The sequence below is a fragment of the Eutrema salsugineum genome, unplaced genomic scaffold (genome assembly GCF_000478725.1).
Source record: "Eutrema salsugineum unplaced genomic scaffold, Eutsalg1_0 scaffold_4, whole genome shotgun sequence".
Lineage (NCBI taxonomy): Eukaryota > Viridiplantae > Streptophyta > Magnoliopsida > Brassicales > Brassicaceae > Eutrema > Eutrema salsugineum.
The window spans coordinates 348,346-360,022 of record NW_006256686.1 but is presented as its reverse complement, the minus strand read 5'-3'; the positions used below and the strand labels follow the sequence as shown (position 1 = coordinate 360,022).

The 11,677-nt window shown below is 41.9% G+C and overlaps 1 non-coding gene and 1 pseudogene across 1 annotated transcript; one reads left to right on the top strand and one right to left on the bottom strand.

Moving 5' to 3' along the window:
• The first annotated feature begins 6,016 nt into the window (after positions 1–6,016).
• Positions 6,017–6,123, top strand: LOC112084878. The gene has a single exon (XR_002898535.1). It is a non-coding gene; the product is annotated as a small nucleolar RNA R71 (small nucleolar RNA).
• Positions 6,124–9,790: 3,667 nt separating this feature from the next.
• LOC112084916 lies at positions 9,791–9,891 on the bottom strand (annotated as a pseudogene).
• Positions 9,892–11,677: the final 1,786 nt, after the last annotated feature.

Here is an 11,677-nt window from a genome sequence, read left to right as displayed (position 1 = left end):
AGATCCTCCTTCCCTGTGGATTCGATCCCTAAGTACTACAATTGATCAGCTGTGCACTTGCGGCTATTGATTTCAATTAGGGTAAAACTTGACAACCCTCGACACCACACATCAAGATCACCATCAATTATCTCCCTTGATGCTTTTGCAAGATGGGTATACAAGCAAGATTAGTTGATGAGAAATGATAGATGGATGATAGATGAAATGGTGATTAAAGCTCTTAAACTCTCTTGATTCAACAAGAAAATGGAGATATCTCTCTCAAAGTGTGTTCTTTCACAAAAGAGGCAAAAAGCTTAAGGAAAAATGAGATAATCATAAGGGTAAAACCCTAAAAAGTATTTATAGTTTTCTCCTAATTTCCGGGTCAACCCGGGACAAACCGGGTATTGACCCGGAAAGAAAACTCTTAAAAACGCTGAAGCACCTACACCGAGATGCATTTGTCCGATGTTGTGGCCAGTGTAAAATGTCCTGAAGCTTGTCTTGGGCGTGTGTGCTGACATCAGGATGTAAATGGCCGGTGCTGATCTCGATGTTGGAGAGAAAACTTGGACAGTGGGGCTGGCACCGGGATCCATTTGCCAGGTGTAGATTGATGTGTGTCAACTATGTGAGGGAACAAGTTTTACCCTTAACAAAAACAAATGAAAGCCGCAAGTGCACAGCTAATCAGTTATAGTATTTAGGGATCGAATCCACAGAGATTTGTATGCCTGGTATTCTTCTACGGTTTTTAACTTTATGTCTAAACTAGATTGGGTTTTAAAGGTTGGTTTTTTTATCACGAGCTAAACTAAAACTTAAAGAAAGCAAATAAATCTATCCTAGAAAGCAAGTAGAAAAATCGAATGGAAAGCAAGTAAAGCAAGTAAAATATCGAACTAAGGCAATTGAAATGCAGATCTAAATAAACAAGTAAAAATCGATTGGATTGTAAACTATGGCTAAAAACGCTGAGCTTTTGGGAACTCTAAGGGATCATAATCGGTTTTAACACTAAGGTAGATAGATTGGGATTGACGGATATCGATATATAGGGTTCTAGAGCTAGAGTACGGCGGTATGACTACGTCACTGTCTTGATCATAACCAACTGTTTCTCGCAACCCTGACCTGTAGGTTTCCACTCTGTCCCTGGAAGGGAGAGAGCGCAAGAGCTGCACAAGACTCGTCAATACTCACGATCTCGCCGCAGGTAGGTTCTCCTACGGAAAATCATCTGTTTCATTCTAGGGCTGATACTTAATGAAAACTTTCGCAACACTAACTATATAGATCAGATACTAGGTGATCAATCAAGCATACATGCAATAACAACAAGAATAAACAGAGAACAAAGTTGAAATCCCAGATCTATAAACCTAGATGTCTTAATCGATTATGAGATCCCCTTTCGGGAACCCTAAGCCCAACTCGGGATCTACTCAGACATGGCTGAGGTCGACATCATCATTGGTTTTAATAAAAGTAATTAAAAACAGTAAAGAAAAGAGATGAAGAAAGCTTCTCTATTGAAGAACTCGGACTTGAACAATGTTCTACAAAAATCGCATAAAAACGGCTAAAGGAAAAAGGGTTTCTGTAAAGTATGAAGGGTGGTATATAAAAACGACCTAAATGACAAGTATTTATAGTCTTCAATACTCCACGGTCTCTAGGGTTCCGGAATTGTGGCTGAGAATGACTTTGGGCTTCAAAAATATGGGCTTTAGTTTGGAGTTAGCCGGCCGCGGTCGGGAGTGACGTGACCGCAGGAAATAGGTGGCTGGCCGCGGTCGGGAGGCTTGTGACCGCGGGGAATGGACTGTTGGCCGCAGTCGCATGATTTGCTGGCCGTCTTCGAGTGGCTCCGAGGCTAATGGAATATCTTGAGATCCAACCGTTGAAAAATACTCAATGTCGAATAGGTTACATATTAAAATTTAAAAAGTGCTTGAAATTTGAAAGCGAAAGCAAGAAAATGATTAGTACGGATAGACATCCTCCCCTAGACTTAAATCACACTGTCCCCAGGGTGAAAAAGTTGGTGAGAAGATGGTGAGTAAAAGCGAAATAACGTAAGATAAAAGAAAAGAAAATGATCAATCACTCATCCTCCGATGTGTCTGCTGCGAACTGGTGCTGCTCCTGTAGGAAAGTGACAACGCGCTGAAAGCGTCGTCCCTGTCTCTCAACTCTGCGCTCCAGATCAGAATGTGTGTGCGATGATGTAGATGATGAGGTGTGGCCGGTCGAAACAGATGGCAGAAAGTGAGCACGGGCCGCAGCTGCATCACGCTTTGCCTTGGCCACTATGTATTGACCAATGGTGAATGGTAGACGAAGTACAGATGGCAGAAAATCATCGGGTTCTGGAGTCCATCGCGGACGTCCTCCGTTACACAATCTCGAGACTGATGGTGAAGGCAAGCTGACTTGGTGCTCCTCAGTGCCAGTGCAATACTTGTAACCAAATCTGTCTGGATCGAAAGCGGCACGAGAGATAGTGTGATCACGAGAGAGATAAAGTAGGTCATACCAGACATCGGGGAGTGGATCATCATATGAGAAATCGCAACCATGTAAATCATGCTTCACCTTTACCATGTTCTGTGCTATGATCCAGGCAAAGCAGGCAAGTCGTGGGTCGTCCATAAATGGCATCTGAAGTGTAATGAGTTCGGTCTTCAAAACACATCCCATGTTGGCTCTAGAGAAAATCGTGTGTGCTAAGAGTTTGTGCACAACTCTCACTGCAGGATGAGTAAGAAGGGCTGACTTGGATCTCCCGCTATCATAGACTCCATGACCCATCTCTCTCAACAAGTTAAAATCGGGTTCATCTTCAAGGTAAATGCCATCGGTGTATGGAAGCTTAAAAGCCTCACAAAGTTCAGAAATGGTGAGCGAGTAAGGCTGTCCGTGGATAGAGAATGACAAGATGCCATCTGATGCTCTTGGGTTCCTCATCTTCGTGTGGTGGAGTGTAAGAGTTGCTAAGAATTCGCGGACTAGCTCAGGATAAGTTGGAAGGTTCAGCTCCATGTAGGGTCTCAGCTTAAGTGCATCGATGTACCAGATTACATCTTCTTTAATTCCAAGCATCTCAAGTGTATGATACTCAATGCAAGGCGTGGGTTTGATGTTCAGCTTCTTGAAACGTCTTGCATAGTCCACTCTCGGGTTTATCTCCTTGCCAATGTATCGAACCTGTGGTGGCTCAGGAGCTGCTCGTGTTTCTCTTGAGTGCTGGAGCAATCTCATCACATAGTTTCTTCTTCTCGGTCTGGCTTGGTTCAGCATGTACTCTCCTAGAGTAGCATCATCGGGAATGTCCTCAGAGCTGTCACCAGTGCGAAGGCTTCTTCGGGATCTTGTTTGTTCCATTTTTCTGCAAAACGAAATGATTCTTGGGAAAAGTGTGAATATGGATGCTGATTTTAACACATTAAGATCACTTATACTAATACTAGTATAAAGAGATTAATTAAAACCATGAGCAAGCAGAATTGACATTAAATCAAAGAAATCGAGTAGTTCTCAACATATAAATCTTCTAAAAATCGGTTTTAAAGAGCAATTTCAATGTCAAATCTATAGGTTACCCAATACTAATCACTTGCTGGAAAGAGAGATTTGATGGCAGAATTGAAATCAGCTTTGAAAAAGAGTGAGGTTTGAGCCAAGAATCTCTTAAAAAGCTTAAGAATTGAAAAAGGTGTTCTATCTCCTAATTCTCCAAGTCTGTTGGAAGAGAAGAGAAAAAGGAGTTTTGATCCAAAAAGTACATTTCCTTTCTTTAAAGGGAATTCATAAGTTTACGGGAACTTACCTTTCTTGTTTTGTACGCAACGGAGGTTTAAAACTTACGGAAAATCTTAACAGGCTTTACCGGGAATACTCCAGAAGTCACCGGAAGTCTCCGGAAACTTTCAAAAAGCAGCGGAAATCCGCATTCTCGTCTCAACGACCAACGGCCGCGGTCAGGAGACGTGCGACCGTGGCGATTGAGGGCTTGGCCGCGGTCACATTCCTGGTGCCGCGGTCGATGTTCCCTTGGCCGCGGGTCGGTTGGTCGCGACCGCGGCCCTTTCTCCTGCGGCCTTTGTCCAACTTTCTGGTCTTTGCCGGGCCGAGCAGCTAAAAACCTACCCTTTTCTTCTTGGTTTTTCTAATTTTCTGATTTTTTGTGTTTTTGTTTTATAAAATATCTGAAACTTAAAAGAAAAAGAAAGCATAAATTGTAAAAATGAAAAGAAAACTAAAAGAAAGAGTACCTAAATGTGTTGCCTCCCATTAAGCGCTTTTGTTTTAAGTCGTTTAGCTCGACGTTGGCATGAAGAATCAGGCTGATTTGAATGGCACTCCACTTGATGTGCCCTTATCACTTCCGGTCGCTGGAGGTTTTATTTCTTCTCCTTGAGGAACCGTCTTCTTTCCTTTACTCTTCTTTCAGACTTTAACATTGTTTAAAACCCTTTTTGTGTTTTCGATCAGCTCCTGGATTTGGTCCTCACTAGTTTATGTTGCGTCCGGTGGAATGATGATCTTGATTTTTGCAAAAGCTTTCGGCTTCTCCTTTTCTTCCTCTTTTGGCCGGTTTCCTTTGCTTGGAAAATCATCGAGGATAGTCGGGTAAAACATTCTGCGATCCATATTGAGGAAAACAGCATGCCGGTTTGCGTGATCGATTACTGCTCCTACGGTAGCTAGGAATGGTCTCCCGAAAATGAGTGGCCTCTCCTTGTCTTTATCCATCTCCAGGACTTGGAAATCTGCTGGAAAAATCTTGTCTCCCACTAGAACTTGTAGATCATGAATCACCCTTTCAGTATCTTTTTGAGATGAATCTCCAAAGATAACCTTAACCGTCGATGTCCTTAAGGTTTTTATACCCAATTTTTCGGCAAATGTCTTTGACATGATGTTGACATTGGCTACGGAATCGCACAGGCAGTCTGTGAAACTGATTCCTGAACTGAAACATTGGAAGACAAAATGTCCCGGATCATCGGCTTTTGTAAGCCTTTGAAATGGTGATCGTTGAGGTACCTTAAACGGTGGCTGCTTGGCATCGACATCCTTGTAAAGTGGTAAAAGATTGGGGTTTCTTATTTCTCTCCATCGGCTCTTGCCTCTTCTTCGGGCAATGTGGTTATGGCGTTGCAAAACCTCTTAGGATTATCTTCAACTCTTCCTGGAAGAACTCCACTTTGCCTCTTCATAGAGTCGGCTGTTTGGGCAACTTGCACGTCTAGCTTTTTGACGTGCGAAGATAAAGCTTCAAACTTCCCGTTCAGGTCATTGTACATGCAGTCAACTTTCACGTTTATGTCTTTAGATGCTTTTTCGTTCGTCATAACGAGCTGTTGGATGGACTGTTCAAGTCTACCGATTTGTGAAGCTAGCTGGTTCGTCGTGACTCCTTGCTGTTGTACAAATTGATTGTTAAAACCCGTACCTTGGTAGTTATATGGCTGTCGCGGTTGATAAGCTCCTATCCCTCGGAAGTTTCCACCTTGGAACTTGTTTTGGAAGGATTTTTGCTGAGGTGGGTAGTACTGTTCTTGAGGATTCTCCACATTTGGATTGTGGTAAGAGAGATTGTTGTAATTTGCATTCTGGAAGTTGTTGTTGAAACTATTGTTGAAGCGATTTTGATATGGTACTAGGGCTCCTACATAGTTCACCTCTTCTTCTTGAAAGGCTTGATTAATGTGATCGATATCACTAGGTCCTTCATCTTCTGCGACATTGTTGGTCTCACAAGCATGGATTGGGCGATTGTTGCTCTTCAGAATCTGGCTCATTATGTTCTTCAATTCGGTTATCTCCTTGTTGTCCGTTCCGGTTTGTTTCGTCGAGCGATCGTATTCAGGAAAATCATTGCTATTGGCTTGAGCCCAATTTTCGATGAGGGCTCTTCTTTGGGCTATCGTCTTTTGTCCAAAATCTCCATTGCTAGCTGTATCAAGTGAAAGTTTGTATTTTTGTTGCAAACCTCGGTAAAATGTGCTCAGCAGGCTTGATCCAGCCATGGTGAGGGCAATCACGTTCATACTCCTTCAAACGTTCCCAGGCTTCATAAAAAGATTCAGTAGGTCCTTGTTGAAAGCTTGAGATCTTCGTTCTCAATAAATTCGACCTTTACTTAGTATAGAAGTGATTCAGGAAAGCAGTTTTACATTATTCCCAATTAGTAATCGATCCTGCAGGCAAAGATTTCAACCAACGGTGAGCTTTGTCTGCTAATGAAAAAGGGAACAACTTACACTTTAAATAGTCTGCTGGAACTTGGTTTGTTCTCATCATGCTGCGGATTTCTTCAAAGAGCTCGATATGGTCCATTGGGTGTTCAGATAGAACTCCATGGAATTGGTTTTGCTTCACCAATGAGATGATTTGAGGCTTGACTTCAAACTCATTCCGGTTCGGAAATGGAGCTTTAATTGCGGATCGGTTCTGAAAATTTTGAGTAGGTGCATCAAAATCAGCTATGTGGTGGTTTCTGGCTTGTGTTTGGTGTTGATTTGCTTGTGGAACAGGACGGTTAACGCGTCCATTCGGCTGCATTCCTTGGTGGTCACCATCGGCTGCATTGATGGGTGCATCAAGGTCTTCACGCTCTTCTCTCTCGCGGGTCTGGTTGTTTCTCGGAGGAACCTCATCCTCCTCTCCATCTTGTCGAGCATTATCACCTCCTCTGTGATCATTCTCTACATTTTCTCCATGTTCGGACCCGTCTTGGTCCATATTTAAAGCTCGGTTAATAGGATCTCCAGGCTGGTCATCGTTGGCCATTCCTTGCGTTCTTCTAAGTCTTCGAAGTTCTCTTTCGTGTCTGTCTATCTCGTCTAGAATTGGAATGTTTTCTACAGGTATGCGCCTGGTATTCATGCAATTCAGAGAAAAAAAAAGAAGGAAAAGATAATTCGGCAAAACTTTTAAGAAAGAACTAGAGATCAGGTGTCTAGAACAGAAGTTAAAACAATAAAAATCACAAAAGGCAGCGAAACAAATCCCCGGCAACGGTGCCAAAAACTTGATGCGTGTCAACTGCGTGGGGGAACAAGTTTTACCCTTAACAAAAACAAATGAAAGCCGCAAGTGCACAGCTAATCAGTTGTAGTATTTAGGGATCGAATCCACAAAGATTTGTGTGCCTGGTATTCTTCTACGGTTTTTAACTTTATGTCTAGACTAGATTGGGTTTTAAAGGTTGGTTTTTTATCACGAACTAAACTAAAACTTAAAGAAAGCAAATAAATCTATCTTAGAAAGCAAGTAGAAAAATTGAATGGAAAGCAAGTAAAGCAAGTAAAATGCAGATCTAAATAAACAAGTAAAAATCGATTGGATTGTAAACTATGGCTAAAAACGCTGAGATTTTGGGAACTCTAAGGGATCATAATCGGTTTTAACACTAAGGTAGATAGATTGGGATTGACGGATATCGATATATAGGGTTTTAGAGCTAGAGTACAGCGGTATGACTAGGTCACTGTCGTGATCATAACCAACTGTTTCTCGCAACCCTGACCAGTAGGTTTCCACTCTGGCCCTGGAAGGGAGAGAACGCAAGAGCTGCACAAGACTCGTCAATACTCACGATCTCGCAGCAGGTAGGTTTCCAATCCTACGGAAAAATCGCCTGTTTCATTCTAGGGCTGATACTTAATGAAAACTTTCGCAACACTAACTATCTAGATCAGATACTAGGTGATCAATCAAGCATACATGCAATAAGAAAAAGAATAAACAGAGAACAAAGTTGAAATCTCAGATCTATAAACCTAGATGTCTTAATCGATTATGAGAGCCCCTTTCGGGAACCCTAAGCCCAACTCGGGATCTACTCAGACATGGCGGAGGTCGACATCTTCATTGGTTTTAATAAAAGTAAAAACAGTAAAGAAAAGAGATGAAGAAATCTTCTCTATTGAAGAACTCAGACTTGAACAATCTTCTACAAAAATCGCATAAAAACGGCTAAAGGAAAAAGGGTTTCTGTAAAGTATGAAGGGTGGTATCTAAAAACAACCTAAATGACAAGTATTTATAGTCTTCAATACTCCATGGTCTCTGGGGTTCCAAAATTGAGGCTGAGAATGACTTTGGGCTTCAGAAATATGGGATTTAGTTCGGTGTTAGCCATCTAGGTTTATAGATCTGGGATTTTAACTTTGTTCTCTGTTTATTCTCGTTATTATTGCAGGTATGCTTGATTGATCACCTAGTACCTGATCTAGATAATTAGTGTTGCGAAAGTTTTCATTAAGTATCAGACCTAATGGAAACCCGCGATTTTTCCGTAGGAGTGGAAACCCACCTGCAGCTCTTGCGTTCTCTCCCTTCCAGGGCCAGAGTGGAAACCTACTGGTCAGGGTTGCGAGAAACAGTTGGTTATGATCACGACAGTGATGTAGTCATACCGCCGTACTCTAGCTCTAGAACCCTATATTTTGATACCCGTCAATCCCAATCTATAATCCCTAGTGTTAAAACCGATAATGATCCCTGTAGAGTTCTCAAAAGCTCAGCGTTTTTAGCCATAGTTTACAAATCAATCGATTTCTACTTGTTTATTTAGATCTGCATTTTATTTACTTTAGTTCGATATTTTGCTTGTTTCATTTGCTTTCATTCGATTTCTCTACTTGCTCTTTAGGATAGATTTATTTGCTTTCTTTCGTTTTAGTTTAGTCTGTGACAAACAACCAACCCCTAAAACCAATTTAGTCTAGACATAAAGTTAGAAACCGTAGAAGAATACTAGGCACACAAATCTCTGTGGATTCGATCCCTAAGTACTACAACTGATTAGCTGTGCACTTGCGGCTTTCATTTGTTTTTGTTAAGGGTAAAACTTGTTCCCTCATGCAGTTGACACGCATCAAGAGTTTGGCGCCATTGCTGGGGATTTGTTTTGCTGCCTTTGTTATTTTTCTTGTTCTAATTTCTGTTCTAGACACCTGATCTCTAGTTCTTTCTTAAAGTTTGCTGAATTATCTTTCCCTTCTTTTGTTTTTCTCTGAATTACATGAATACCAGGCGTAGACCTGTAGAAAACATTCCAATTCTAGACGAGATATACAGACACGAAAGAGAACTTCGAAGACTTAGACGAACGCAAGGAATGGCAAACGACGACCAGCCTGGAGATCCTGTTAACCGAGCTTCAAACATGGACCAAGATGGGTCCGAACATGGAGAAAATGAAGAGAACGAAAACAGAGAAGGTGATCATGCTCGACAAGATGGAGAAGAGGATAAGGTTCCTCCAAGAAACCATCAAAACCGCAAGAGAGAAGAACGTGAAGGCCTTGATGCACCTATCAATGCAGCTGATGGTGACCACCAGGGGATGCAGCCGAATGGTCGCGTTAACCGCCCTGTTGAGCCAGCAAATCAACACCGAAGACAAGCCAGGAACCATCGCATAGCTGATTTTGATGCACTTACTCAAAATTTTCAGAACCGATCCGCAATTCAAGCTCCATTTCCAAACCGGAATGAGTTTGAAGTCAAGCCTCAAATCATCTCATTGGTGAAACCAAACCAATTCCATGGAGTTCCTTCTGAACATCCAATGGACCATATCGAGCTCTTTGAAGAAATTTGCAGCATGATGAGAACAAACCAAGTTCCAGCAGACTATTTAAAGTGTAAGTTGTTCCCTTTTTCATTAGCAGACAAAGCTCACCGTTGGTTGAAATCTTTGCATGCAGGATCGATTACTAATTGGGAAGAATGTAAAACTGCTTTCCTGAATTACTTCTATACTAAGTCAAGGTCGAACTTGTTGAGAACCAAGATTTCAAGCTTTCAGCAAGGACCGACTAAACCTTTCTATGAAGCCTGGGAACGTTTTAAGGAGTATGAACGTGATTGCCCTCACCATGGATTTCCTGGATCAAGCCTGCTGAGCACATTTTACCGAGGTTTGCAACCAAAATACAAACTATCGCTTGATACAGCTAGCAAAGGAGATTTTGGACAAAAGACGATAGCACAAGGAAGAGCCCTCATCGAGAATTTCGCTCAAGCCAATAACAATGATTGTCCTGAATACGATCGCTCGACGAAGCAAACCGGAGCAAACAACAAGGAGATAACCGAGTTGAAGAACATGATGTGCCAGCTTTTGAAAAGAAACAATCGCCCAATCCATGCTTGTGAGACCAACAATGGCCCAGAAGATGAAGGACCTAGTGATATCGATCACATTAATCCAGTCTTTCAAGAAGAAGAAGTGAACTATGTAGGAGCACAAGCACCATATCCAAATCGCTTCAACAATGGCTTCAACAACAACTTCCGGAATGCAAACTACAACAATCTCTCTTACCGCAATCCAAATGTGGAGAATCCTCAAGATCAGTACTACCCAGCACAGCAAAAATCCTTCCAAAACAAGTTCCAAGGTGGAAACTTCGGAGGGACAGGAGCCTATCAGCCACGACAGCCATATAACTACCAAGGTACGGGTTTTAACAATCAATTTGTACAACATCAAGGAGTCACAACAAACCAGCTAGCTTCGCAAATCGGGAAACTTGAACAGTCCATCCAACAGCTTGTTATAACAAACGAGAAAGCATATAAAGACATGAACGTGAAGGTTGACTGCATGTACAATGACCTGAATGGGAAGTTTGAAGCTTTATCTTCGCACGTCAAAAAGCTAGACATACATGTTGCCCAAACAGCCGACTCTATGAAGAGGCAAAGTGGAGCTCTTCCCGGAAGAGTTGAAGATAACCCCAAGAGATTTTGCAATGCCATAACCACACTGCCCGAAGAAGAAGCCAAAGCATATGGAAAAGATGAAGAAACCCCAATCTTTGTATCACTTTACAAGGATGTAGATGCCAAGCAACCACCATTCAAGGTACCTCAACGTTCACCGTTTCAAAGGCTTACAAAAGCCGACGATCCGAGACGTTTTTGTTTTCCAATAATTCATTTGAGGAATCAAGTTCACAGACTGTCTATGCGATTCCGGAGCCAATGTCAACATCATGTCAAAGACATTTGCCGAAAAATTAGGCATAAGAACCTTAAAGGCATCGACGGTCAAGGTTATCTTTGGAGATTCATCTCAAAAATATATTGAACGTGCGATTCATGATCTACAAGTTCTAGAAGGGGACAAGATTGTTCCAGCAGATTTCCAAGTCCTGGAAATGGATCAAGACAAAGAGAGACCACTCATATTCGGGAGACCATTTCTAGCTACTGTAGGAGCAGTAATCGATCACGCAAACCGGCATGTTGTCTTCCTCAATGTAGATCGCAGAAGGTTTTACCCGACTATACTATATGATTTTCCAAGCAAAGGAAACTGGCCAAAAGAGAAAGAAAAGGAGAAGCCGAGAGCTTTTGCGAAGACCAAGATCATCATTCCACCAGATGCGACAGAGACTAGTGAGGACCAAATTCAGGAGCTGATCGAAAACACAAAAAGGGTTTTATACAATGTTTAAGTCCGAAAGAAGAGTAAAGGAAAGAAGGTGGCTCATCAAGGAGAAGAAGTTAGACCTCCAGCGACCGGAAATGATAAAGGCACATCAAGTGGAGTTCCATTCAAATCAGCCTGATTTTTCATGCCTACGTCGAGCTAAACGACTTAAAACAAAAGCGCTTAATGGGAGGCTACCCATTTAGGTACTCTTTCTTTTAGTTTACTTTT